Source organism: Pongo pygmaeus, chromosome 12, assembly GCF_028885625.2.
Source record: "Pongo pygmaeus isolate AG05252 chromosome 12, NHGRI_mPonPyg2-v2.0_pri, whole genome shotgun sequence".
Taxonomy (NCBI): Eukaryota; Metazoa; Chordata; class Mammalia; order Primates; family Hominidae; genus Pongo; species Pongo pygmaeus.
Genome location: NC_072385.2, coordinates 106069672 through 106096693, shown reverse-complemented (window position 1 = coordinate 106096693; position 27022 = coordinate 106069672). Strand labels below are relative to the sequence as shown.

At 39.1% G+C, this 27022-nt stretch overlaps 2 protein-coding genes across 7 annotated transcripts in view; one reads left to right on the top strand and one right to left on the bottom strand.

The window, feature by feature from the left end:
• BABAM2 (BRISC and BRCA1 A complex member 2) overlaps positions 1 to 27022 on the top strand; it is a 544147-nt gene that overhangs the window by 55291 nt on the left and 461834 nt on the right. The gene's annotated exons all lie outside the window — the stretch shown is intronic.
• The window catches only part of RBKS (ribokinase), a 116447-nt gene that overhangs the window by 79489 nt on the left and 9936 nt on the right, over positions 1 to 27022 (bottom strand). The gene's annotated exons all lie outside the window — the stretch shown is intronic.

Sequence of the window (27022 nt, the reverse complement as noted above, 5' to 3'; positions counted from 1 at the left end):
TTCCAGGTACTAAAGAATCTTTTTTGTTTACTAAGGGGTAGAGTAAGAGTGGGGTGTTCAGAGAGCAGGATCAGGTTTTAGTCTTAGTCCATCCTGCATACCACATCATTTCACGCGCTCACTCAAAAAGAGCATCTATTTTAAAAAAGGAACCCTAAAGAGCTAAGTTATTTTTAAATTTTTATTATGGAAGATTACAAACCTATAAAAGTAGAGAAAACAGCATACTGGCTTCCCTTACCCTCATTCACCTATCATCCAGATTTAATAATTTAATAATTATCGTCTCATAGCCAATCTTGTTTGAGTTAATACCTTCATCAGCTTCTCCAAGAGGTAAGAATTTTTACTATAATGCTATTATTGCCTAATGATGATAGCAATAAGTGAGACAAAAAGAATAAAAGGTTTGATCCAGGGTAAGATTTTTATATTTCATATTATTAAAGATGGAAGGTGTGAGGAAATAAAATATTTGAAGGATGGAAGGAAATGATTGACTTTAAAATGAAAGAGGCATTCTGGGGAGTTCTAGGGCAAGTGAAGAAGATGGGCTCAGGCGGCACAAACACTGGCTAGCTGGCCACAAAGAAGTGGGCCAAGGGCCAGAGGGAGCAGATAAAAAGAGGGTAGGTGTGACCAAAAAAGGTTAATTAGCTTTAGATAGGAAAGAAAGGTAAAGAGGTAAGTTCACAATGGTAAGGCCACTGAGAACCTACACTGCTTTTACAGGTTAGAAATTTATATTAATTTCCCACATAGGTTGTGATCTATCTGAAGTCAGTATCTTATATTAGAACAGAGCAATGCCAATTCCTAACAGCCAGTTTGCAACGGGATGACATATAACTGATGCTAAGAACACACGATTGCTTCAATAAAGACCAAGCTCAACCTGTTAACCTCCTTTATATGGCTCTAAAAGTGTCAGTAAATTGAGCTGAACTACTCCATTCCCTTGCAGTACACTGTCAAATATGGTTGAAATTCAAAAGAGCCTCATCAATAATTTGAAAACATCCCACTCCTCCCCTTTAAATTCTATTTTTATCTTGGATTCTAAATGCATTTATAGTACTGATGAAAAAAATATACATCTAGAAGGTTCACTTCTGAAAAAGGTACTCAATCAAGAGAAAAATGGTTTTAATGTAATGTTATTATCCTGTCATTTAATTTAGCAATGACAAGTGATGATGAGATTTTGATTTGCATTAGAAATCTTAAACATTTTAGGATTCTGTTATGAACAGGCAATGATGAGTAATCTGTGTGATTGAGTAACTATGTGAATTCTTGGCTTACTGATGCTGCTACAAACAACACTCACAGCAACCTGAAAAAGAAAAAATATCCCATGTGGCTAAAAACAGGCCAAATAACTTGATTAGTAAGACTGTCACTAAAGAAACTTATGATTTCCACTATATTTATACTTAGATCTGGGTTACAATTCACTGGTTTGAATCAAGTGTAATTTTTATTACTGACTGTGAGAATTCATTTAAAAATCACCAGATTATTACTGGGATGTATATGTATGTGGGGGAAGGGCAAAATCATGGGTACAGTAGGTGTGTTTGATGTGGGAGCCGATGGCTGGGATTTAAACTCATTTCTAAACAACTTCTATTAACACAAGCACTAATTCTATTAACTAGTTAATTCTATTAACTAATTCTATTAACTAATTCAGTGATCACTGAAATTCTTCACTCTTTTTGTATTTTACTAATTTCTCCTCTTTTTCTTCTGCATCCTTCCCCTACTCTTGTCTCTTTCTTTCTTGTCTCTTTCTTCCCTCAACTGTAGACTTTCCCTGCTTGAGGACAGGGACCAAGTCTGTCATGTTCTCCATTTTATGCAATGTGTCTGTCACCTGACAGGAGGTTAACAGGTATTTGCTGATTGAACAGATTTTTGTAAGAGTCTCCCTTTGTCTCTGTCTCTGTCTCTCTCTTTTTTTTATTTTAAATGGAGTCTCTGTCACCAAGGCTGGAGTACAGTGGCACGATCTCGGCTCACTGCAACCTCCACCTCCTCGGTTCAAGTGATTCTCCTGCCTCAGCCTCCCAAGTAGCTGGGATTACAGGGATGCGCCACCAGGCAAGGCTAATTTTTGTATTTTTGGTAGAGAGGGGGTTTCACCATGTTGGCCAGGCTGGTCTTGAACTTTTGGCCTCAAGTGATCCGCCTGCCTTAGCCTCCCAAAGTGCTGGGGTTACAGGCATGAGCCACTGCACCCAGCCTCCCTTTGTCTCTTTTCTGTGTCTCCCCTGTATAGCATCTATTCCTGTTCTGAAATGAGGATGTGGAGGTGTTGATTAGGTAAGCAGGGGGAGACTGGCAGGGATGACTGGGCAACTATCCGACAATGACAACTCCATATTTTACCAGATCTTGCCCACTGCATTCCCAGTATCAGCAGCATTCCTCTTCCACAAGCAAGAACTGTAACTAGAAGTTGTATATTCCTTCATTCATGCACTAATTCAACAAATGTTAATCATTGTGTCCTGATGTATCTCCTATAAGGCAAAATCAACTTATGGACAATGGCATTAAACCTAACCCGGATACAAGTAATACACGAGTGAAGAAAATATGTCACAGAATAAGGAGATTAGTATGTTCGATTTTATTTTATTTTTTGGGGGGGGGGTGGAGTCTCACTCTGTCTTCCAGGCTGGAGTGCAGTGGTGTTATCTCGGCTCACTGTAACCTCTGCCTCCTGGGTTCAAACGATTCCCCTGCCTCAGCCTCCCAAGTAGCTGAAATTACAGGCATGCACCACCATGGCCAGCTAATTTTTTTGTATTTTTAGTAGAGATAGGGTTTCACTTTATTGGCCAGGCTGGTCTTGAACTCCTGATCCCCCTGCTTCAGCCTCCAAAGAGCTGGGATTACAGGTGTGACCCATGGCGCCTGGCCTGTTTTTTTTTTTTTTTTTTTTGAGACAGAGTCTGCTCAGTTGCTGAGGCTGGAATGCAATGCAAAAATGGCTCACTGGAGCCTCAACTTCCCGGGCTCAGATGATCCTCCCACCTCAGCCTCCCAGATAGCTGGGACCACAGGTGCACACCACCACTCCCAGCTAATTTTTTGTATTTTTTTGTAGAGACGGGGTTTTGCCATGTTGCTCAGGCTGGTCTCAAACTTTTGGACTTAGGCGATCCTCCTGCCTCGGCCTCCCAAAGTGTAGGGATTGCATGCGTGAGCCACCGTGCCTGGGCTGATTTATGTTTTTTTAAAAGGAAAAAGATATATGTATATGTTCTCCCATGATGAAAGCATGCATAAAAAGTGAAAAGTTAAATGACAGGTATTCACAAAGGTGGGGACTAAAAGTTTGTGTGTTACTTTATATTCTTATGCACATAAATACATACGACAAGAATTTTAGTGTATTATATGATACCACTTGTCACTACTTCAGATTCACGTGGCCTCTGCCTCATTTACTAGCCACCAGTTCTTCGTGGGCACCAGCTGGCTTCTTGCAGGTGTCACCTAACAGAGCCTTACTGAATGGTGCTCTCATCCCACCCCTGGGGCTTCTGTCTCTTCAGACTGTCCTAAAGAACTGAGCAGCCAGTGGTCAACTTGCAAATGTCAAATACCTTCGAATACGCTCTTCCCTCTTCCCTGTCCCCTGCTCTTGACTCCTGGGTTATAGTGCTAACTAAGTATTTGCACTTAAGCCTCTGTCTTAGGCTCTGGTTTCTCCTAAACCCAGACTAAGACAGTTTATGGCAGATTTAATTTTTTTTAAAGTAAATAAACTGAAGAGTGGAGAGAGGAACTAGGAAGTTAGTTACAAACAGGCAGAAGCATTTCTGAATTATAAATCCTAATTTACTTTGAATTAGACTTTCCTATCTTTCTTCCTTATTGAAATCATGAAATTATGTTCAGGTTCAAGAAAGCATCTGCACAAAGCACCATCTCCTGGGATGAAAGCATTACTATGATTTGTTCTAATTAAAAAAAAAAAAAGGTTTAACAGAGTGTCAAAAGACAGAAAAATTAAATTGCTCAAATTAAAAAGAAAAGGAAACAGTATTAGTAGAAATACATTGTTACTACCATTTAAAGGTAAAAATAGTGTAAATTTCTGAATGAGGGAGAAAACCTGAACAGAGAAAACCATGCCTAAGAAATATATTTGAATTTAAAACAAATTCATAGCTTTTAAAATGCCACAATGTCTTCAGGTTGGACTGAAAGGAACAGTGATAAATGTTCATACATGGCCCCAGTCTTCCCTGCCATGAGAGGCCACGTGGTTAGAGCCTGGGTGTGCCAGGCAGGAGGCCTGAGCCACTTACTGATTGTATTACTTTTGACAGCTTTTCCCTCTTTGAACCAGCTTCTTCTCTTGCAAAACAGGTTTAATAATACTTGTCAACTCCTTAAATGCCTGGGTTTTGTGCTCTGAGTTAATTCACTGACAGGTGTTACCAGAACAACTTATCAATTGCTTTTAACTTCTTGACAATGATGTGGTTTTTACAGATTCTCAGAGATTATTCAAACCAAAGGAAGGAATGACCCGGTAATATGGGGATGAAAAGTCTTTCAACCAAAGAGGTCACGCTAATATTGGCTTCAGCCAAAAGTCACCAAATGTGTTGCTTTTTGGCTTTTGCATTGATCTTTTCTCCTTTTGGCTGCAAGCTTCTGACAACAGAAGCCTCTATAACAGGAGATTGTACTATTAGTTATTACCCAATTAAAATTCGTTACGCTAATTTGTTATTCTTACTGCCTGTATTCTTCAACCATATTTGTTCTTCTCAGCATTTGTATATGCCACGTTTAAAAGGCTGAGAGTAATTTCAAAATCAAGTGACATCTATTTCTACCTCTGTAAAAAAATCTCCCAACTAAAAATTCATTCTATGTTCCCTAACCCTTCATTTGCAGACATATATGTTATTTATTTAAGGTAATGAAACATAAATTATGCTTTATGCAGTTTTTAACTGATTTTGATTACTAACCCATATCTTTTTTTTTAAGAGACAGGGTCTTGCTCTGTTTCCCAGGCTGGAGTGCAGTGGTACAATCACAGCTCACTGTAACCTCGAACTCCTGGGGCTCAAGTGATCCTACTGCCTTGGCCTTCTGATTAGCTGGGACTACGGGGGCACACAACCATGCCCAACTAATTTTTTTTTGTAGAAATGGGGTCTCGCTATTTTGCCCAGGCTACTCTTGAACTCCTGGCCTCAAGCAATCCTCCCGCCTTGGCCTCCCAAAGCACTGAGATTACAGGCATGAAACTCATATCTTTTCCTAGCTAAAATGTCTGCGACTAAAATGTCATTTTGTCTGAAGATGCAGCTACTCTGGAATTTGTAGAGTGGACAAACAACACTCTAGCCAGAAGTGACCAGCCTTTCAGAGTGTCATATCCTTGACCCCTATTTATTTAAAATTTACTTATGTATGAAAAAGTGTACCAGGCAATGAGAGACAATAAAGATTAGTACATTATGGTCTTCTCCCATGTTACAGTCTTACAGGGCTGACTTCATTCACATCTCTGCTCAAATGTTACCTCTTTAGAGAGGACTTCCCAGACCACCTTATAGGAGACACTCCCTTCTTAATATAATTTTTAAGTATTGACTCATTCATTCTGACAAAAAAAAAAACAACCAGGTTTTTGAATCAGAGACAGCATTTAAATACTTGTACTTTAGTTCTCCAGTCCCCCACAAGGTTATATGATAAGAATAACTCCCCAATAATAAATTTTGGAGCCTATATAGGACATTTCACACACAGCTGCTGCTCCTCCCCTCTGGGGTGGGGGAAGAAGCAGAGTGCATCACCTGCACATGACCTACTGACCTTTGCTTTGTAAACAAATCCTCTCAGGGAGAGAAGGGGAGGGTCTCTAGGTTTACAACCTCTAGAAGGAAAACAAATTATCTTGGGAAGAAGTCTCTGAATCTCTCCACAGGTCTTTAACTTCTAAGGCTTGTTTGCCATTCAAACATTCTTTAGGCTGGGCACGATGGCTCACGCCTGTAATCCCAGCACTTTGGGAGGCTGAGGTGGGTGGATCACGAGGTCAGGAGATTAAGACCATCCTGGCTAACATGGTGAAACCTCGTCTCTACTAAAAATACAAAAAAGTAGCCAGGTGTGGTGGCGGGCACCTGTAGTCCCAGTTACTTGGGAGGCTGAGGCAGGAGAATGGCGTGAACCCAGGAGGCGGAGGTTGCAGTGAGCCAAGATCGCGCTACTGCACTGCAGCCTGGGCGACTCCTTCTCAAACAAACAAACAAACAAAAATTCTTTAATCCGGTGCCAGAAATCTTTGCTCAGAAAGTCCTGATCATGCAGAAACATGAAAACATTCATGAAGCATTGCTTCCCAACAACTTCCTTCATAGCAATATCACTATATGACATTACAATACTCATTTCCTTCTTTCCCTGCTTTCTTTTGGATTAACTGTATTCCATTTTACGTTCCCTGTTTGTGTGTTATATTCTACCTTCCCTTCTCCTCCTCCTTTTTTTTTTTTTTTTTTTTTGGTAGAGACAAATCTCAGTAAGTTGCTCAGGGCTGGTCTTGAACTCCTGGCCTAAAGTGGGCCTCCTACCTTGGCCTCTCAAAGTGTTGGGATTACAGGCATAAGTCACCATGCCTGGCTGATTTTTTCACCTATTATTTTAAAAGTGGTTGATCTAGGGTTTACAATATGCATCTTAAACTGATCACACTTTATTTTCAAACAGTACCATACCACTTTACTTAAAAATGTAATCTACTTTACATATTCTTCCATTTCCCCTTCCTAACCTTTGTGCTATTGTCATACATTTTACTTCCACATGATGTAAACGTCACAATACTATGTTATTACTTTATTAATTTTAAATGTCAATTGCCTTTTAAAGAAATTGAGAAGTGAAGAAAAAGTCTTTGTATTTACCCATATATTTACCTTTCTGGGGGTCTTCCTTCCTTTGGGTGGATCTGGGTTTCCATCTGGAATCATTTTGGTTCCACCTAAAGGAACTTCCCTTTAACATTTATTATAGTGTGAGTTTTCTGGTGATAAATTCTTTTATTTTCCTAAAAAGTCTTCAGGAAGTCTTTATCTTTCCCCTTTATATTAGAAAAATATAGAATTCCATGTTGACAGTTTAGTTTTCAAGCACTTTAAAGATTTTATTTTCTTCTGACTTGCATCTTGTTTCTGACAGGAAGTCTGCAATCAATCTTTGTTCCTCTATATGTAATGTGTGCCTTTTTTTTCTTAACCTCTGGATGCTTTTAAGAGTTTCTGTTTATAACTGATTTGCAGGAATTTGATCACAATGTGCTCTGCTGTAGTTTATATCGTGCTCATCTTGCTGGATGTTCATTGTTTGCATAGTTTGCATCAAGTTTAAAAAATTTCAGCCATTATTTCTTCAAATGCTTTTAGTGCCTCTCTGCTTCTCTCTCCTTTTATTCTTAGACTCCAATGACATATATGGTAGACTGTTCCACAGGTCACAGACACTCTGTGCATTTTTTTTCTCTGTGCTTCAGTTTAGATAATCTCTTTTACTAGTTTTTCAAGTTCACTTATCCTTTCTTCTGTCATGTTCACTCTGCTATTAGGCTCATCCAGTGGATTTTTTATTTCAGATATTGCATTTTTCATTTTTTAGACCTCGAATTTGGTTCATCTATATATCTTCCATTTTTCTTCTGTTCATCTTTTTCTTTAAATCACTGAGCATATTTGTAACAGGTCTTTTAAAATCCCTTTCTGGCTGGGCGCTGTTGCTCATGCCTGTAATCCCAACATTTTAAGAGGCTGAGGTGGGAGGATTGTTTGAGCTCAAGAGTTTGAGACCAGCCTGGGCAACATAGTGAGACCTTGTCTCTACAAATAATTTAAAAATTAGCTGGGTATGGTGGTGTGCACCTGTGGTCACAGCTACTTGGGAGGCTGGGGCAGGAGGATTGCTTGTGCCTAGGAGGTTGAGGCTGCAGTGAGCTCTGATTGTACCACTGCACTCCAGCCTGAGTGACAGAGTAAGACCCTGTCTCAAAAAAAAAAAAAAAAAAAGCCTTTTTGCTAATTCCACCATCCCTGTTTTTCTGTGTTTATTTTGACTGAGTGGTTTTCTCCCCACTCTTGGTTATAGATCACATTTTCCTGAATCTTTGCATGTCTAGTGATCTCTGGATGCGCACTAGTTACTCCAACATGGGCAGAAGTAAATATTTTTGAATGAACGGTCTACAGATTAAAAGACATTATATTATAGAAAGTTGAGATGACAGATGCCTAGGTACATAATAAATAAAACAATGGGGTGAGAACAGGGCAAAAGTGCTATGTATGACAGAGGCCCAAGGGAAAAAGTAAGCCAGTTATGAAATTTCCAAATTGAAAATGAAGTTATGTGACGGGAGTCTTTATAAACTTAGTTGGGAATATGGTCAGAAAAATGGGGACAAAAAGGGGCACATCCTTTTTATTCTTCCAGTATGGCATGGAGGGCTGAGTATACAAGGTGTCGGGAGAGGCTTATCACTCAAAATATTAAACATACACATAAAAATTAAAATACTACCTAAGCTCAGCAAATCTTTTTGGATAATTATATGTATACCTCCTTGCTTCCAGCTGAGAACAGTCCTAGAGGAAGAAAAAGGGTTGGATAGGGAGGTGGGGAATGAGCTAATTTTGGAATTAGAGATTGCAAGAGGCGAGGACAGGCAAAATGTATATGTATGTATAGGGGATTAGGAAGTGGGGACTGGACAACTATTTTGGATGGCAAAGGTATGTGTACAAGAACCGGAAAGTGGGAAAATCAGAATGCTGAAAAACAGAGCAGAAAGGGTTTGGTGGAACAAAGTCATTTGTCAAAAGTTCCTGATGAATTGCTTTTAAATTCACTGAAGACAAGAAAAGTATGCATTTGTAAAATAATAAAAATGACAGTGACAAATAACTACAAAACCAATATTTTATTTTCTATTTTGCCAATTAATTATAGTAAATTTTAAATTCCAGAATGACTTCTGTCACTACATTATAATTATCTGGGTTACATCTTTTTGCCATCTGCTGGTGTAGTTTAAAGAAATAAAAACAGATTTTAATTTTATCCTAAGCAAAATATAATTAGAAGGATAAATCAGCATAAGAAAAAATAATGTAATCTGGAATCAATTATTAAATTTTAATTTATCTACTATTTTTGGTGATCATATATAATCAAGAACTCATGTTATTTTGAGCTTAACAATATATTTGTAAGATGATCTAGGGTAGGCATTATCATCATCTGTTTTAGGGAGAAAGTGAGAATTCAAAAGGTATTGGCTTATCAAAAAAACACATTAGAGGTTGAGCTAATTTTAAACACGTTAGGGGTTGAGCTAATTTTTAATTCAGCTCTTCTGACTCCATTGCTATAGTTTTTAACCACACTATGTCACTTTCTTTGACAATTGGTATTCTTTCAATTTTGACTATAATGTTAGATATTCAATAGATAAAACACATAAATATTTACTTAACAGTCATTTATATAAGAGCATAAGAAACAATAATTCTATACTAAAAACGACCTATATTTCATCCCTTTCCACCACTTCTTGTTTTGAGTGTGTCACTAGGTGATGTTACAGAGGAAAGAATGGCGGCTTTCCTCGTGGTTTCTTGACACTGTTCATTCTTAAAATCTTACTTGTATTTCAAATATCTTTGCATAGCCTATTCTTGATGCCTGAAAGTTCTTTCCTTTGCTTCTCAGCTGAGCTAATCCATTCAAATCCTTTAAAATTCAACTCAGACAATCATCTCCTTTGGGAGTCCTAATATAGTAAGTCCAATTGAAATAACTAATACATTAATAATGGCAGATATTTCTAGAGGACTTATTATATGATAAATACTGCACTTAACACTTTATAACTATCAATTCACTTAATCAATACAATAATCCCATGAGAAAGTTATTATTATTTTGATCCTATTTCACAGATAAGGAGAAGGAAAATCAGAGAGATTACAAAACATATCCGTGTTCACCCAGTAGAAGATGGCAGGGCCAGGATTCAAAGCAAGGTTGATCTGACTCCAAAACTTACAAAATATTATCCAGAAATGTACCTAAAGCTCCTTGGACGTATTTATATTTTAGGATTTTATAATTTATTGTGTAATTTTTATTTAATAGTAATTATACTTCTGAAGAACACTGGTGTTCTTCAAGCTGAACCAAGATGCTGAGACGGCAAGGCCAAATAATGGTGCTCCTTTCCTACTTAATTCAGAAGGCATTAAGTGAATGGACACTATGTTATCAAATTTAACTTTTCTTCTTAAACCCGAGTGCAGTATTCTTTATGTAACCTATAGTCTAGCAGAAGAGAGCATACAATTTCATGAGAAGTATGAATATAGTTAACTCAAGCTTAATGTTCTGTGGTATTCCACAAAAAGCCTGACTTACTTGTGCTCTACAGCAGTGGTCCCCAACCTTTTTGGTACCAGGGACTGGTTTTGTGGAAGACAATTTTTCCATGGACCAGGGGGAGGAAATGGTTTCGGGATGATCCAAGCACATTCCATTTATTGTGCACTTTATTTCTATTATTATTACAATGTAACATATAATGGAATAATTATACAACTCACCATAATGTTGAATCAGTAGGAGCCCTGAGCTTGTTTTCCCGCAACTAGATGGTCCTATCTGGGGGTGATGGGAGACAGTGATACCTGAAGTGTGTTGTTTATGTCCAGTCTACTCCATAATCTCATTTTGGTTGCTGTTACTGCAGAAAACCCTGCTTCACAAAGACAGGGTGTTGGAAATGGAAGCAAGCTTTTCAGTGCTTTTGGGGCAATCTCTCGATATTATGCCTTGACTTCAGTCTGGACTGTATGAAGATTTGAAGCTGTTTCCGCATACTTTTAAGGCCACCGTCATTTGCGCTCTCAAGCAGTTGGTCTTTTTCCAGCCATGGACAAAGTCGATTCACCTTGGCTTATCCACAAATGGGTTGCAGATCCATTCCTTCCCAGTTTGGGGGGTCTTTTGTGGTTGGGAAGTAATGCTCAAACTCCTTTGAAAGCTGAGATAGGTGATCATGCACCAGCTGGGGGAAAGAAGGCCCTGGTTCAGTCTCTTTCAAAATATCTGCTAACGTTTGAAACATGTCAGAAATCCCCATGTTCGCTTGTCACCCCCATAATTCCAGTTTGGCTTTGAATGCAGTCCCTTTATCTGACAAGTTGAACACAGTTGTCATTCTCCCCTGAAGTGACAGATCGAATTCGTTGAGCAGGTTGAATATGTCACACAAGGAAGCAAGGAACCCATTCTGTGTCACTGAAATGTGCTGCCAGTGGTGAATGTTTTTCTAAAAGAAATCTCTGGAGTGGCTCTTGTAACTCAAAAACTCTGATCAGTGATCTACCTTTAGAAAGCCATCTCACTTCTGTGTATAAGAGAAGACGTGTGTGCACTGTGCCCACCTCCTCACAGAGCTGTGTGAAGAGACGTGAGTTAAGGGCATGTACTTTAACGTGGTTGATAATTTTAATTACATCCTGCAAAATGCTGTTAAGTTCAGGTGACATTTTTTGGCTAGCCAGCATTTCTCTATGGATGACATGGTGTGTAGACTCGCATTCAGAAGCAACCTCTTTGATCTGAGTAGTGAAACCAGAAAGCTGTCAAGCCATGGCAGCCACTCTGTCCATGCTTATACTCACACAAAATGACCAGTTCAGTTTTCCTGACATGTAATCATTCAAAGACTTGAACAGTTCTGCAGCTGTGGTGTGGGCTGGCAACAAAAGTGCACATAACATATCCTCATGCACATCCTCCTGAAAAATACATTACACAAAACAAGCATTGTTGCCTTGTCAACGTCGGTAGACTCATCAACCTGGACTGCGTACCACAGTGGCTCATTAATCCACTCTAACAATTGTGCCTCAATGTCCTCTGCTATTTCATCAATTTGTCTAGTTATGGTGCCAGCTGAATGAGGAACTTGTGCCACCTTTTGAACTGCAGGCTCTCCTAAAAGTTCATGACAAATGTCCTTAGCAGCAGGCAGGGTCAACTCTTCACCAACAGTAAAGGACTTCCTAGCTTAAGCAATGCATTTAGCCACTAACAATGATACTCTCAGTACAGACACATTTGATGAAGCTGTGGCCTTCAATGATTGCTTCTGTTCTTCGCGTTCACTTTAAAAGAAAAAAAAAAAAAACCCAAAGGCTTGTCTTTTAATGCGAGGTGCTTGGTCTCCATGTAGCAAAGCAGTTTTGAAGGTTTCATGGCTTCGTTGGATAGTCAGTTACCACATATTATACAAAGCAGGTTTGGAGAATGTGAAATCACCTATTGCAATGCACCTGTAATTTAAATAGGACTCTTGGTATTTTCTTTTAAATGCAGCTTTCATTTTGTTGCCAGTCTTAAAGTCTTCTGCTGTCTCATCATTGGGTCTTTCTCCCCTTTTCAAAGAAGCTCTCCAGTGACGTTTATTTTTTACTAATTTTGGCTAGGATTAGCTCATGGGTTTACCAAAACTGTGACTGAGACAAGTGTGCAGTGTGAGAAAGAGGCATGGTAAATAAAATAATGGGTGGGCCATGTGTGGGCTAAAATAACTGTTGGATTCTGACTTAAAGCTTGCTACCAGATGCAGCTGTACAACTGAAGTACATCAACTCACTTGCCACTATAAAGTTAAGCCTGCCACCAGATACAGCTTAATTGTCATTTGCCACTCACTGATAGGGCTTTGATATGAGTCTGCAAGCGGTTGATTTATTATGGTCTCTGTGCAGTCAAACCTCTCTGCTAATGTTAATCTGTATTTGCAGCTGCTCCTCAATGCTAGCATCAGTGCCTCAGCTCCACCTTAGATCTTCAGGCATTAGATTCTCAAAAACAGTGCACAACCTAGATCGCTTGCATGTGCAGTTCACAATAGGGTTCGCGCTCCTATGAGAAACTAATGCTACTGCTGATCTGATAGGAGGTGGAGCTCAGGAGGTAATGTGAGCAATGGGGAGTGGCTGTAAATACAGATTAAGCTTTGCTCACTTTCCTGCCACTCACCTCCTGCTTTGCAGCCTGGTTCCTAACAGGCCACGGATCAGTACTGGTCTGTGGCCCAGGGGTTGGGGACCCCTGCTCTACAGCCTTAATGAGTTTGAAAAATAGTGTTCTAAAGAGCGGTTTATTGTAATGTAACACATTTAAAATAAATTCAAATAAATCAGAACTCCCAACAAATGTGACTGGATTACATTCTCTAGTAAAAAGAAAAAAGTATCGCAGTTATAAAAAAATTAATAAATAAAACAAGCCAACAAAAGACTAAAATCCAGGTATGCGCTGTTTATGAGACACATTGAAGGGTGAAAAGAAAAAAAGACAGGAAAAGATATACAAGGCAAATAGCAACTAAAACAAACCTGGAAAGCTTTATCAGTATCAGCCAAAAATTAAAAAATAAAAAAGCTTAGGGCAAAGACAGATAAAATATGGTAACTCACTTTAATCAAAAGGTTAAATTCATCAGCACCACAGGAAAGGGAGAAAAATGGTTAAACTCGGCAGGAAAATGTAATAATTCAAGTCTAAGTATAACCAATAAAATAGCTGTAAAATACATAAAACCAAAAAAATATATAACAACAACAAGAAATTGTCAAATCCACCATCACGGTAGGTGATGTTAATACAATTCCCTAAGTAAGCGACATGTCAAGCAGACAGAAAGTCAGCCTAGCTTAATGAATGTATATGAAACACCACAGCTGAACACCCATCAAATAAGAAACATGGCAAGAAGGAAGCAATCTGTGGTGGAAGCAGAAGCTTGAATGGATGCAGGGGGGTAAAGGAGGCCAATAAAGGCAAAACACTGGCAGGGTTGGGAATGAGCAGGTGCTATACTCGCAGAGAAAGCCTGCAAATGGAGAGAGGAGTGAGGGTATGGAACACACATGAGGAGGGCAGTGGGGCCAGGGTAATGATGGAGCACTGGGGTAAAAATTCAACAACAATCCATTTCCTAGGAACCTTCCCTGGTTCCTGCTCTTCCTGAGACCTGGCTGTTAAGCTAATTCTGGGTCACCTTGCAAACAAGTACCCATTCTTGAAGTAACTGAAATGATCCTCTGCTCATTACAACCCAAAGAACTAACCAGTTAAATAATGCAGTTTCCTTGTTGCAGCTGTCAGTAGGGTTAAAGTTCTGCTGGAACCAGGGTCCCCACACACACATTCTACACAGCTGCTATTCTTGGGCAACTGTGGCATGCAAGCATTCCCTCCTTCCCTCCACAAATGTTCACTGAATAACTACTTTGAGCAAGGTACTGTGATGGTTTGAAATGGCTTAAAAGAAACATTTTAGATAATACTCTATTTTCTTTATGGTCTTGACAGAATACCAAAGAACTGCTTATGATTTTCACTGAGACAGCCTGAAGAACTTTAAAACTGAGTTTCTAAAAGATTTTTGGCAGAGTATTTGGTTGAAAATTTAGGTAACTAAAAACGTAGATTTGTATTTCTCACTTCAAAATGAAGACTTCTAACTCAGAAAAAACCAATATTGTTGCTATAACAGTGTATGAATTGTAACTTTTTAAACTGGTGGTAAAAATCCAGATGTAAAATATAATTTGTAAAGGGTACTTAAAAAACTGTTGCACAAATTATTTTCTGCAATAATACAGAAGATATTTTTGACCATGAGAGACAAGCCAGTATCTAATATGTGATGTATTTGGGAAACAAACAAACAAAAAAAACAAACCAAAACACTATGAAACAAAAAACCCCAAACCCAAAGCAAAAACAAAACTCTCAGCTTTTATTTAGAAAACACATCAACCATATACAAACAGAGATAATTTATAGCAGCCTTCTGCATGTATACAAGAAACACTCCAAGTCAAACTAGTGATATAAAAATCGTAAAGAAGGTAAAGCAAGGCAGATGGAAATATCTTAAATGCTCATATGAAGAATTTAAGGCGTCAAAAAAGTGCCTTCAATCAGTCGTCATAAGAGGAACCTTATACAATTCAAAGAAACCTTGTCCTTGAGGATCATATGACAAAAAGGTAGTTCATCACTGTGTAGAAAGTACTAAAAAGTGATTAAAATTGTATTAAATGAAGCAAATCTTGATTTAGTATAACCATGGAAGAAACTGGAATAATCTCAGATCCTTTTTGATACTCAGTCCATTCTCCGCATATATTTGTTACAATTACTACATTCCAGACTCTGTGTGAAGTTCTGGAGATATTCAGACCCCGTCCTTACTTAGCTTATAGTTTAGTTTTAACATTGTACAATCACTGTCAGAATGGAGGAAGATGCAGCCACTCAACTAGGAGGCAACTGTCCTGGGCGGAACTCACACATCATTCAAGAACTGGTATCACTGGACAGCATCATGTGACACAACATGTCAAGAGTGAACACTGTATTACCACAGCAGAGAGACTGGATAACCAGGTATAATGCCACTTATCCATTGATGTGTTTATCTGTACCAATCATGATTCCCCTTGGTCAGGAATAACTGCAACCCCTTTCTCTTAAAGGTTCATTTCTCCAAATCGCTACAGTATTTTGTCACATTCACTCTACTTCATAGTTCCTGCTTTTATCAGTAAGCCACTTTTTCTCTACCCCTGTGGCACATTAAAATTTATGGGGAATTTAAAAAACAAAAATTGATGCCTGGATTCCTTCCCTGGAGAGTCTGGTCTAACTGACTCTAAAGGGCAACCAGGGTTGAGAATCTCTCTCTTCCATATTTCCACAATATTTTATGCTAGCCAGAGTCTTAAAATTCTCCTTTCACTCTTACACTATTAGTTTCTTTGCTGCAGAACTCTTAACCAGCATCTTTACATTTTCTTTTCTTTGAACTCTTTTGTTTAAAATCTTAAGGAGTGTCCAACAGAAAAATGAACAAAGGACCCGTGGTTGGCAACTCACAAAAGAAACACAAATAACTAACAAACATCTGGAAAACATTCAACATCTCCTCTTGTAATCAAACATGAAAACATTTAACATCTCTCAACTAGTAATGTGTTCGTTAAAAATCCAGGAAATAGGCCTTTTCATACACTGTGAGTAGGAGTGTATTTCAGAAGAACTTTTATGAAGGCAAATTGGCAATATATTTCAAAAGTTTAAAAAATGTTATTTCCAGCCAGGTATGGTGTCTCACGTCTGTAATCACTGCACTTTGGGACGCCAAGGCGGGCAGATAGCTTTAGGCTAGGAGTTCGAGAGCAGCCTGGGCAACATGGCAAGACCTTGTCTCAACCAAAAATAAAATATAAAAATTAGCCGGGCATGGTGGTATGCACCTGTAGTCCCAGCTACTCAAAAGGCTGAGGTGGGAGGATTGATTGACCCTGGAAGGTCAAGGCTGCAATGAGCTGCGATCGTGACACTGCATTCTGGCCTGGGTGACAGAACTAGACCTTGACTCAAAAGAAAACAGAACAGAAACAAGACTGTTATTTCCTTTGACCTAGAAATTCCATCTCTAGGAATTTACCTAAGGAAACAGACATGAGTCTAAAAGATAAGTGTTCAAAGCAGTTCATCATAGCAAACAGAAACAACTTAAAAGTATTTATTTAGGGCACTGAATCAACAAATTTTTGTATCTCTACGTAACAGAGTATTAAATGGCCACAAAAATGCTGGGGCTGAGATTGAGGGTGGCAGAGAAGGTATGAGGTTTACTGAGCTCCTTGCCTGTACAGACACATTTTTCCTCTTGCACAAACGTATACTTAGACATGACAGATATACATGCATATGGGGATGCAAAATTGCATAAGAGGAGATAAAAGAGGGATTACAAATGGGAGACAAAACAAAAAAATAGTCTAAACTGAATTAGGAAAAGGAGGCTTGGTGAGTAAGATGAAGAATAGGGACTTTACAAAGAAGATGCAAGAAACTAAAAGGAAAAGCAGTGTTGCTGTTATGGAAAACAATATGGTGAGTCCTCAAAAAAATTAAATATAGAATTACCATATGATCCAGCAATCCCACTTTTGGGTATATACTCAAAAGAACAGAAAACAGGGGCTCAAACAGGTATTTGTATACCCATGTTAATAGCAGCATTGTTCACAACAGCCCAAAGGTAGAAGCAACCCAAATGTCCACTGATAGATGAATAAACAAAATGTGTAATGTACATAAATGGAGTATTTTTCAGCCTTAAAAGAAAATTCTGAAACATACTACAACATGGATAAACTTTGAAAATATTATGCTAAGTGAAGTAAGCCAGTTACAAAGACTCTACCTATATGAGATACTTTGACTCCAATTATACATATGGTAGACTGTTCCACAGGTTACAGAGGCTCTGTGCATTTTTTCTTTGTGCTTAAATTTAGATAATCTCTATTACTATGTCTTCAAGTTCACTTGCCCTTTCTTGAGGACGTTATGCTAAGTGAAATAAGTAAGTCACATAAGGGCAAACACTGCATAATTCCACTTATATAATGTACCTAAAGTAGTCAAATTCATAGGGATAGAAAGTAGAATAGTAGTTGCTGGGGGCTGAGGGGAGGAGGGGATAGGGAGTTAATGTTTAATAAGAACATCATTTCCGTTTAGGAAGATGAAAAAAGTTTTGGAGATGATTAGTGGTGATGTTTGTAAAAAAATGTGGATGTACTTAATGCCAATGAATTGTAAATTAAAAATGGTAAAGGTTATATTATGCATATATAATAAAAATCACAGGTCTGAAAAAAATAAAGGACAATAATACTAAGTACTCTGATACTGATAATTGCAATATTAGCTTTGTTTTCTTTTTCAAGGAAATCGGTCCTTATTAGCACTTTTGAACACTTTGTCTCTTGCAAATCCAGTACATGTCAAACTTCTGAAATGCTACTCAAAACTTCACAATAGGTATTGAGGAGCTTGAGCCAAGATAGCCGAATAGCAACAGCTCCAGTCTACAGCTCCCAGCATGAGCGACACAGAAGACGGGTGATTTCTGCATATCCATCTGAGGTACCGGGTTCATCTCACTAGGGAGTGCCAGACAGTGGGCACAGGACAGTGGGTGCAGCGCACCGTGTGCCAGCCGAAGCAGGGCGAGGCATTGCCTCACTCGGGAAGCGCAAGGGGTCAGGGAGTTCCCTTTCCTAGTCAAAGAAAGGGGTGACAGATGGCACCTGGAAAATCGGGTCACTCCCACCCCAATACTGTGCTTTTCCAACGGGCTTAAAAAACGGCGCACCAGGAGATTATATCCCGCACCTGGCTTGGAGGGTCCTACGCCCACGGAATCTCGCTGATGGCTAGCACAGCAGTCTGAGATCAAACTGCAAGGCTGCCGCGAGGCTGGGGGAGGGGCGCCCGCCATTGCCCAGGCTTGCTTAGGTAAACAAAGCAGCCAGGAAGCTCGAACTGGGTGGAGCCCACCACAGCTCAAGGAGGCCTGCCTGCCTCTGTAGGCTCCACCTCTGGGGGCAGGGCACAGACAAACTAAAAGACAGCAGTAACCTCTGCAGACTTAAATGTCCCTGTCTGACAGCTTTGAAGAGAGGAGTGGTTCTCCCACCATGCAGTTGGAGATCTGAGAACGGGCAGACTGCCTCCTCAAGTGGGTCCCTGACCCCTGACCCCCGAGCAGCCTAACTGGGAGGCACCCCCCAGTAGGGGCAGACTGACACCTCACACGGCCGGGTACTCCTCTGAGACAAAACTTCCAGAGGAATGATCAGACAGCAGCATTCACGGTTCACAAAAATCTGCTGTTCTGCAGCCACCACTGCTGCTACCCAGGCAAACAGTGTCTGGAGTGGACCTCTAGCAAACTCCAACAGACCTGCAGCTGAGGGTCCTGTCTGTTAGAAGGAAAACTAACAAACAGAAAGGACATCCACACCAAAAACCCATCTGTACATCACCATCATCAAAGACCAAAAGTAGATAAAACCACAAAGATGGGGAAAAAACAGAGCAGAAAAACTGGAAACTCTAAAAAGCAGAGTGCCTCTCCTCCTCCAAAGGAACGCAGCTCCTCACCAGCAATGGAACAAAGCTGGACGGAGAATGACTTTGACGAGCTGAGAGAAGAAGGCTTCAGACGATCAAAGTACTCCAAGCTACAGGAGGAAATTCAAACCAAAGGCAAAGAAGTCGAAAACTTTGAAAAAAATTTAGATGAACGTATAACTAGAATAACCAATACAGAGAAGTGCTTAAAGGAGCTGATGGAGCTGAAAGCCAAGACTCGAGAACTACGTGAAGAATGCAGAAGCCTCAGGAGCTGATGCGATCAACTGGAAGAAAGGGTATCAGTGATGGAAGATGAAATGAATGAAATGAAGCAAGAAGGGAAGTTTAGAGAAAAAAGAATAAAAAGAAACGAACAAAGCCTCCAAAAAATATGGGACTATGTGAAAAGACCAAATCTACATCTGATTAATGTACCTGAAAGTGACGGGGAGAATGGAACCAAGTTGGAAAACACTCTGCAGGATATTATCCAGGAGAACTTCCCCAATCTAGCAAGGCAGGCCAACATTCAGATTCAGGAAATACAGAGAACGCCACAAAGATAGTCCTCGAGAAGAGCAACTCCAAGACACATAATTGTCAGATTCACCAAAGTTGAAACGAAGGAAAAAATGTTAAGGCAGCCAGAGAGAAAGGTCGGGTTACCCTCAAAGGGAAGCCCATCGGACTAACAGCGGATCTCTCAGCAGAAACCCTACAAGCCAGAAGAGAGTGGGGGCCAATATTCAACATTCTTAAAGAAAAGAATTTTCAACCCAGAATTTCATATCCAGCCAAACTAGGCTTCATAAGTGAAGGAGAAATAAAATACTTTACAGACAAGCAAATGCTGAGAGATTTTGTCACTACCAGGCCTGCCCTAAAAGAGCTCCTGAAGGAAGCACTAAACATGGAAAGGAACAACCAGTACCAGCCACTGCAAAATCATGCCAAGTTGTAAAGACCATTGAGGCTAGGAAGAAACTGCATCAACTAATGAGCAAAATAACCAGCTAACATCATAATGACAGGATCAAATTCACACATAACAATATTAACTTTAAATGTAAATGGACTAAATGCTCCAATTAAAAGACACAGACTGGCAAATTGGATAAAGAGTCAAGATCCATCAGTGTGCTGTATTCAGGAAACCCATCTCACGTGCAGAGACACACATAGGCTCAAAAGAAAAGGATGGAGGAACATCTACCAAGCAAACGGAAAACAAAAAAAGGCAGGGGTTGCAATCCTAGTCTCTGATAAAACAGACTTTAAACCAACAAAGATCAAAAGAGACAAAGAAGGCCATTACATAATGGTAAAGGGATCAATTAAACAAGAAGAGCTAACTATCCTAAATATATATGCACCCAATACAGGAGCACCCAGATTCATAAAGCAAGTCCTGAGTGACCTCCAAAGAGACTTAGACTCCCACACAATAATAATGGGAGACTTTAACACCCCACTGTCAACATTAGACAAATCAACGAGACAGAAAGTTAACAAGATACCCAGGAATTGAACTCAGCTCTGCACCAAGCGGACCTAATAGACATCTACAGAACTCTCCACCCCAAATCAACAGAATATATTTTTTTTTTTCAGCACCATGCCACACCTATTCCAAAATTGACCACATAGTTGGAAGTAAAGCTCTCCTCAGCAAATGTAAAAGATCAGAAATTATAACAAACTGTCTCTCAGACCACAGTGCAATCAAACTAGAACTCAGGATTAAGAAACTCACTCAAAACCGCTCAACTACATGGAAACTGAACAACCTGCTCCTGAATGACTACTGGGTACATGACAAAATGAAGGCAGAAATAAAGATGTTCTTTGAAACCAACGAGAACAAAGACACAACATACCAGAATCTCTGGGACACATTCAAAGCAGTGTGTAGAGGGAAATTTATAGCACTAAATGCCCACAAGAGAAAGCAGGAAAGATCCAAAATTGACACCCTAACATCACAATTAAAAGAACAAGAAAAGCAAGAGCAAACACATTCAAAAGCTAGCAGAAGGCAAGAAATAACTAAAATCAGAGCAGAACTGAAGGAAATAGAGACACAAAAAACCCTTCAAAAAATTAATGAATCCAGGAGCTGGTTTTTTGAAAGGATAAACAAAATTGATAGACCGCTAGCAAGACTAATAAAGAAGAAAAGAGAGAAGAATCAAATAGATGCAATAAAAAATGATAAAGGGGATATCACCACTGATCCCACAGAAATACAAACTACCATCAGAGAATACTACAAACACCTCTACGCAAATAAACTAGAAAATCTAGAAGTGGATAAATTCCTCGACACATACACTCTCCCAAGACTAAACCAGGAAGAAGTTGAATCTCTGAATAGACCAATAACAGGCTCTGAAATTGTGGCAATAATCAATAGCTTACCAACCAAAAAGGGTCCAGGACCAGATGGATTCACAGCCGAATTCTACCAGAGGTACAAGGAGGAACTGGTACCATTCCTTCTGAAACTATTCCAATCAATAGAAAAAGAGGGAATCCTCCCTAACTCATTTTTTGAGGCCAGCATCATCCTGATACCAAAGCTGGGCAGAGACACAACCAAAAAAGAGAATTTTGGACCAATACCCTTGATGAACATTGATGCAAAAATCCTCAATAAAATACTGGCAAACCGAATCCAGCAGCACTGGCAAAGCTTATCCACCATGATCAAGTGGGCTTCATCCCTGGGATGCAAGGCTGGTTCAATATATGCAAATCAATAAATGTAATCCAGCATATAAACAGAACCAAAGACAAAAACCACATGATTATCTCAATAGATGCAGAAAAGGCCTTTGACAAAATTCAACAACCTTCATGCTAAAAACTCTCAATAAATTAGGTATTGATGGGACGTATCTCAAAATAATAAGAGCTATCTATGACAAACCCACAGCCAATATCATACTGAATGGGCAAAAACTGGAAGCATTCCCTTTGAAAACTGGCACAAGACAGGGATGCCCTCTCTCACCACTCCTATTCAACATAGTGTTGGAAGTTCTGGCCAGGGCAATTAGGCAGGAGAAGGAAATCAAGGGTATTCAATTAGGAAAAGAGGAAGTCAAATTGTCCGTTTGCAGATGACATGATTGTATATCTAGAAAACCCCATTGTCTCAGCCCAAAATCTCCTTAAGCTGATAAGCAACTTCAGCAAAGTCTCAGGATACATAATCAATGTACAAAAATCACAAGCATTCTTATACACCAATAACAGACAAACAGAGAGCCAAATCATGAGTGAACTCCCATTCACAATTGCTTCAAAGAGAATAAAATACCTAGGAATCCAACTTACAAGGGACGTGAAGGGCCTCTTCCAGGAGAACTACAAACCACTGCTCAATGAAATAAAAGAGGATACAAAGAAATGGAAGAACATTCCATGCTCATGGGTAGGAAGAATCAATATCGTGAAAATGGCCATACTGCCCAAGGTAATTTATAGATTCAGTGCCATCCCCATCAAGCTACCAATGACTTTCTTCACAGAATTGGAAAAAACTATTTTAAAGTTCATATGGAACCAAAAAAGAGCCCGCATCGCCAAGTCAATCCTAAGCCAAAAGAACAAAGCTGGAGGCATCATGCTACGTGACTTCAAAATATACTACAAGGCTACAGTAACCAAAACAGCACGGTACTGGTACCAAAACAGAGATATAGATCAATGGAACAGAACAGAGCCCTCAGAAATAATGCCGCATATCTACAACTATCTGATCTTTGACAAACCTGAGAAAAACAAGCAATGGAGAAAGGATTCTCTATTTAATAAATGGTGTTGGGAAAACTGGCTAGCCATATGTAGAAAGCTGAAACTGGATCCCTTCCTTACACCTTATACAAAAATTAATTCAAGATGGATTAAAGACTTAAACGTTAGACCAAAACCCATAAAAACCCTAGAAAACCTAGGCATTACCATTCAGGACATAGGCATGGGCAAGGACTTCATGTCTAAAACACCAAAAGCAATGGCAACAAAAGCCAAAATTGACAAATGGGATCTAATTAAACTAAAAAGCTTCTGCACAGCAAAAGAAACTACCATCAGAGTGAACAGGCAACCTACAAAATGGGAGAAAATTTTCACAACCTACTCATCTGACAAAGGGCTAATATCCAGAATCTACAATGAACTCAAACAAATTTACAAGAAAAAAACAAACCCATCAAAAAGTGGGCGAAGGACATGAACAGACACTTCTCAAAAGAAGACATTTATGCAGCCAAAAAACACATGAAAAAATGCTCACCATCACTGGCCATCAGAGAAATGCAAATCAAAACTACAATGAGATACCATCTCACACCAGTTAGAATGGCAATCATTAAAATGTCAGGAAACAACAGGTGCTGGAGAGGATGTGGAGAAATAGGAACACTTTTACACTGTTGGTGGGACTGTAAACTAGTTCAACCACTGTGGAAGTCAGTGTGGCGATTCCTCAGGGATCTAGAACTCGAAATACCATTTGACCCAGCCATCCCATTACTGGGTATATACCCAAAGGACTATAAATCATGCTGCTATAAAGACACATGCACACGTATGTTTATTGCGGTAGTATTCACAATAGCAAAGACTTGGAACCAACCCAAATGTCCAACAATGATAGACTGGATTAAGAAAATGTGGCACATATACACCATGGAATACTATGCAGCCATAGAAAATGATGAGTTCATGTCCTTTGTAGGGACATGGATGAAATTGGAAATCATCATTCTCAGTAAACTATCTCAAGAACAAAAAACCAAACACTGCATATTCTCACTCATAGGTGAGTATTGAACAATGAGAACACATGGACATAGGAAGGGGAACATCACACTCTGGGGACTGTTGTGGGGTGGAGGGGAGGGGGGAGAGATAGCTTTAGGAGATATACCTAATGCTAAATGACGAGTTAATGGGTGCAGCACACCAGCATGGCACATGTATACATATGTAACTAACCTGCACATTGTGCACATGTACCCTAAAACTTAAAGTATAATAATAATAAAATAAAAAAAAACAAAAAAAAAACTTCACAATAACCCAATGTGTTAGTATTTGAGAGCCAAAAGATAAAAACTTTAATCCTGGCTCCAAAACTTTAATCCTGGCTCCAAAACTTTAATCCTGGCTCCAATCTTAATTAGGTATTAGCTGGGGGAAAATCAGTTAATTCTTTCTAGACTTGTGCTTCCTATATTTAACATGAACAGGGTGGTCATTTCAACACAAAAATGAACTCAAGTTTCTTTGCTACTCTGATATTCTCTAGTTCCACTGTCCCTAAGTTCCCCAACAACACTTTACACATTATAAATATCTTTGTTACATGGGTGGTTCAGCTTTGTGTAGTTTTTTTCTTCCCTTAAGAATGTTGTATTGGTATATGGAAGATTCTATTTTGTATTTTAACATTCTTTTTTATGTTTATATCTTCTGTCATTTCATTGTCTCCAGTTAATATTTGTAAATTTTTTGAGCTAAATTTGTCATTAGCGTCTCCATTACAATTATGAAAGAATACCTGTATTTTTTCTTAAATCTCAAAACAAAATTAGGATTTTTTTCCCCAGAGAGAATTTAACTATCTCTTAATTATTTGATACCATCTATTTTGATTTTTAAAGAATATAATCCCCACCCCCAGTAAAAGTAGTAAGCATGGAATGCTTTTGTTCCATAAGATGGCATTCTTTCCAAGGACTCTACCTTCTAGGTCTTGTCAATGTGGGAAAGTAAAGTTTCAACATTAGTGTTTCCTTATAAAAGATCAGAGAGTGAATGCTTGATTCATGCCCACTTTACTAAACAGTTGTTTCCAACTATTTTAGCCCCTAAATATTTCTTTAATTTTTTTCCTCTTTTTGATTCCCAGCACTACTGTCCTAGTTCGTACCATCATCAATATTTGTGAGTACTACTGCTTTACCTTTCAAATGGGTCTTCCTGTCTTCAAGAAGAATGCCTTTGATGCCTTCAAAACATTGGCTTCTTTTAAATCTGACTTTAGCACTAAGTGAACTATGTGAAATATTAATCTGGCTGTCATTCTTGTACTTTGAGCCCTTCACTGGCTTTCAGGGCCTACAGAATAAAACCTAAGCACCTCAGCATGGCTGATTAGGCCTTTCATCACCACTGTATATCCTGATGTTCTAAGACCCAAGGGTTGCTGCCTCAGCAGATACCACGCAAGCACATATGTGCCTCAGCACATACCACACAAGCACATCCATCATTTTGCTTCTGTGTGTAACCCCAGGTGGTGGAATGCCTTCCTTCCCCATTTTTTCTGGGTTAGCACCTGCTTATTTTAAAAAATTTGGCTCAGGGGGCATCTCTTCCAGGAAGTTTTCCCTGTTCTCTCGCATAACCTGCAGGCACTTACCATGTCATACTATAATAATCTCTTTTTGTGTCTGCCTTCTTCTTTGGACTGTAAATTCCCCAAGAGCAGTGCTGTGGTTCAAATGTTTGTTCCCTCCTAAACACATGTTGAAATTTAATTGTCAATGAAATGGCACTGGGAGGTGAGACTTTTAAGTGGAGTTTAGGTCATGAGAGCTCTGTCTTCATGAATGGATTAATGCCATTATCATGGGAGTGGGTTTGTTATCAAGGGAGTGAGTTCCTAATAAAAGGACAAGTTTAGCCCCCTTTCACCTCTCTCTCTTCCCCCCCACCTGCTTTATTCTTCTACCATGGAATGATAGAGCAATCTCAACAGATGCCCTTGATCTTGGACTCTCCATTCTGGAGAGAACCATGAGCCAATACATTTCTGCTCATTACAAATTATCCAGTCTTAAAGGGGATATTACCACTGACTCCACAGAAATACAAATAACCATCAGAGAATATTATAAACATCTCTATGCACACAAACTAGAAAATTTAGAAGAAATGGATAAATTCCGGGACACATACACCCTCCCAAGACAGAACCAGGAAGAAACTGAATCCTTGAACAGACCAACAATGAGCTCCGAAATTGAATCAGTAATAAATAGCCTACCAACTAAAAAACAGGCCAGAAGCAGATGAATTCACAGCTGAATTCTATCAGATGTACAAAGAAGAGCTAGTACCACTGCTACTGAAACTATTTCAAAAAACTGAGGAGGAGGGACTCCTCCCTAACTCGTTCTATGAGGCCAACATCATCCTGATACCAAAACCTGGCACAAGAAAAAAAGAAAATTGAATCCAGCAGCACATCAAAAAGCTAATCCACCATGATCAAGTAGACTTTTCCCTGGGATGCAAGGTTGGTTTGACATATGCAAATCAATAACTGTGATTCATCACATAAACAGACCTAAAGGCAAAAACCACATGATTATCTCAATAGTTGTAGAAAAGGCTTTCCATAAAATGAACACTCCTTCATGTTAAAAACTCTCAATAAACTAGGTATTGAAGGACCATATGTCAAAATAATAAGAACCATCTATGACAAACCCACAGCCAACATCACACTGAATGAGAAAAAGCTGGAAGCATTTCCCTTGAAAACCAGCACAAGACAAGAATGCCTCCTCTCACCACTCCTATTCAACATAGTATTGGAAGTCCTTGCCAGAGTAACCAGGCAAGAGAAAGAAATAAAAGGCATCCAAGTAGGAAGAGAGGAAGTCAAACTATCCCTCTTTGTATGATTCTATACCTAGGAAACCCCATAATCTTGGCCCAAAAGCTCCTTAAGCTGATAAACAACTTCAGCAAAGTCTCAGGATACAAAATCAAGATACAAAAAATCACCAGCATTCCTATACACCAAGAGTCAAGCCAAAAGCCTAATTAAGGACACAATCCCATCCACAATTACCACATACACAAAATAAAATACCTAGAAATACAGTTATCCAGGGAGATGAAAAATCTC